Source organism: Oncorhynchus keta, chromosome 8 (genome assembly GCF_023373465.1).
Source record: "Oncorhynchus keta strain PuntledgeMale-10-30-2019 chromosome 8, Oket_V2, whole genome shotgun sequence".
NCBI classification, from domain to species: domain Eukaryota; kingdom Metazoa; phylum Chordata; class Actinopteri; order Salmoniformes; family Salmonidae; genus Oncorhynchus; species Oncorhynchus keta.
This window is the reverse complement of record NC_068428.1, coordinates 23,088,642-23,091,943: the sequence shown is the minus strand read 5'-3', so window position 1 is coordinate 23,091,943 and position 3,302 is coordinate 23,088,642. Positions and strand designations below refer to the sequence as shown.

At 38.6% G+C, this 3,302-nt stretch overlaps 1 long non-coding RNA gene across 1 annotated transcript; it reads left to right on the top strand.

Annotated features, from left to right (window-relative positions):
- Positions 1-1,419: 1,419 nt before the first annotated feature.
- LOC118387205 (uncharacterized) lies at positions 1,420-2,724 on the top strand. The gene is made up of 3 exons (XR_004826372.2): positions 1,420-1,497; positions 1,581-1,664; positions 1,746-2,724. It is a non-coding gene; the product is annotated as an uncharacterized LOC118387205 (long non-coding RNA).
- The last annotated feature ends 578 nt before the right edge of the window (positions 2,725-3,302 follow it).

The window sequence follows — 3,302 nt, the reverse complement described above, 5'->3', positions numbered from 1 at the left end:
TTCAAGTCTTCACGTTAAGAACTGACTGATTTATAGAGGGTTGAATGCAATGTTTTTACCTAACTGCAGGTTGGTAAAATCAAAACACTTTTAGGGTGAATTTAACCACTTCCCGTTGCTCCAGGAAGCTTAGAATCAACACCGGTAGTCTAGTAATGGACCGTACATTTGCAATATGGAGATCCTCATCAACCATACTTGTAATGCCATCGGCGTCCCTTATGGTAATGACAGCTTATTAAGCCAACTTATTATTTTTGACCATTGTATTTGAAAAATATATTCTAATTGTAAAGACAATTTGCATGATGTTGTACAATATTTTATTAAAGAAAATCATCTTGGTCTCTTACGTAGCTTAACCCTAGAGCTTGAGGTCTCCTACCTCCTTAATTGAGGGATCCCCCTTACCAAATCGCTGCAAAGGATCAGAACCTTTTTCTGTGACAGATGCAAGTATGAAACTCTCTGTTTAGAATTTTGATTTAAAGTTGGGTTGAAATTTGATTGTGTGTTGGTTGAAGAAAAATGCTGGATGTTATTTTACACTTGCATGTGTTATTTTTTTGTTGGCCTACCCAGGCCCAAACTAAAATCTGCTCCGACCCACCAGAAAACCTGTGCCACTACCGCTAAGAAGCAAAAGGCTTAAATTTCCTGCAAGACACCAAGTGTGAGGATGGGGAAACGGCAAACTAAAATGCTGCACAAGTCAGACCTTCAGATGAGAGATCCCCCCACACCCACTTTTCTTATGTCGAAAGTAAGTATATTTATTTGTAACTATTTTTTTATTATATTGAAACTAGGCTGTTTGATTTGGAAGTGAACTAATGTCAAAATACTTGTTAAATAATTGTTAAAAATGATCCGATATCTCATCCGGTTGAGGAATTCGACTTTAACCTGAACTGGACGGAGGACGATTTACTAAAGATGGAAGAGCAGCTAATGGAGAAGGATTTTTTTTAAATACATGGTGAGAAAATAAAGGTGCAATATGCAGAAATCTATCCACAATTTCCTGGTTGCTAAAAAATTCTAATAGCTCGCCTAATTTCAGTTTGTGACAAAACAAGCAAGTGTAGAGAATCATTGTACCATCTAAACCGCCTTGAAATATATTTTAAATACCCACAACTATTGTATTTTCAACTGTTTAAAGCTGCTGTACAAAAAGAAAAGAGAAATGCAAGAATGGGAGACATAGAAACCGTGCACATAACAGATATACCGCTTCTTAGACTTGCTTTTAATGCAAATTACAGATCTATAACACACAGTTCTATATGAATTATGTCGGGGTTGCCCAAAAAGTTAAATATTGCATCTTTAAATGTTTCATTGGTATGAGTTGAATAACATTTCCATGTAGTACAGGATGGAAAAATCCTGTACATGTGTAATGCATTAGTGTCCTTTTGTAAAATTACAGATACAGAATCTCAAAGCTGGGGGGAGAGACATCCCGGACTGGGTGACGTGAGCAATGCACCGGTAAACTATTACCATATTTGTTTCAGTTTTAAATTAGGTCATGGTGTGTTTCCTGTAAGGTACATATGTTATGTTCTATACAGAACCCTGATAACCGGCCTCATGTCAACAAAGAATATGAAAGGGAAGAGTGCTTTTGAGAACTCCAACCTTTGCAGACATTATAGGTACAGTGGAGTCCAAATCATGACATTTTACATGACATTTGAATATCTTCTCCAGCTAATATTTGTTTTCCCCCTTTACAGCAGGTGTAAGTCTTTGCGAATCAATGCTACAGAGGCAAACATAGTACAGGCAATGCCAACCTGCCTGAAATATGCACCTAACCGCAAGGGAGGCAGTGGGAGGGCCAATGAGTAAGGGAATGGAAGAGCTTAAGATGTTCAGCGCATCAAGCCTGTTCCGACAGCACTTTTTTGTTTATTATACACTACCGTTCAAAAGTTTGGGGTCACTTAGAAATGTCCTTGTTTTTGAAAGATGGCTGATATATGTTAAATTGAACATCTACATAGGCTTACAGAGGCCCATTATCAGAAAACATCACTCCTGTGTTCCAGGAGTGCCCGCAACACACTGCATTGACAATCCCTGATGAATTCATGGTGTGTTTTGATCAAATCAGATCACAATGTGTTCTTAACCTCACTCCAATATTTAAATGTAGTTGATTATTATTTGAGAACTGTTTTCAAACTTGATAGTAATGAAATAAAAATAACTATTGGCTGTGTTTTTGAGTGGGTGAATAAAACCAAATAGCGCAACCAAATATTACTGGCATTTCCATGTTGAAATGACATGGTGTGCCCAGTGGGATATCTCTTTCTGGCACAAGCAATGGACCACTATGGGGAATGTGAAGGAGAGCCCTTCACTATGGACAATGTGACTATTTTAAAATATGGATTCAAAGTATTTATTTACATTTTTAAACTATAGATTATTGGATGCAATGTTATGTATTTTCTCCACCAATTCATCATTCATTTAATCCACAACCTGTGTTTTCTGTCACATCCAAACATGTCCTGTTGTATTGCATTGTTCATATTGCCTAATTGGTGGGAGTGCCTGCTTGGCACAGGTGTCTGCAATGTGAAATCAGGGCCTGTGTGTTTCCTTAAAAGGTGTTTTTCCTGACTCTGTGGGAGAGCCATTAGTTTTAGCCACCAGCCATGTGTGTTTACTTTGTAGTCTGCAGTAAAAAATAATACTTTTACAACTATGTATTTCTCAGTTCCTCTTTAAGCCTTTTAGATGACAAGGTATTGGCCAGCCTGTCACAGGGAACAAATACAATCATTCACTTTCCTCAAACCCTCTCTCAAAATAGCTAATATGCCATCTACAGCTATTTGTTCCAAGCTTAACACAGAAAACCAACAGCCTTTCTCCTTTGCCAAGATAATCCATCCACCTGACAGGTGTGGAATATCAAGAAGCTGATTAAACAGCATGATCATTACACAGGTGCACCTTGTGCTGGGGAGAATAAAAGGCCACTCTACAATGTGCAATTTTTTTTGACACAACACAATGCCACCAGTGTCTCAAATTTTGAGGGAATGTGCAATTGGCACGCTGACTGCAGGAATGTCAACCAGAGCTGTTGCCAGATAATTTATTGTTAATTTCTCTGCCATAAGCTGCCTCCAATGTAGTTTCAAAAATGTGGCAGTACGTCCAACCGGCCTCACAACCGCAGTAACAAGTAACCATGCCTGCCCAGGACCTCCATATCCGGCTTCTTCACATGTGGGATCGTCTGAGACCAGCCACCTGGACAACTGATGAAACTG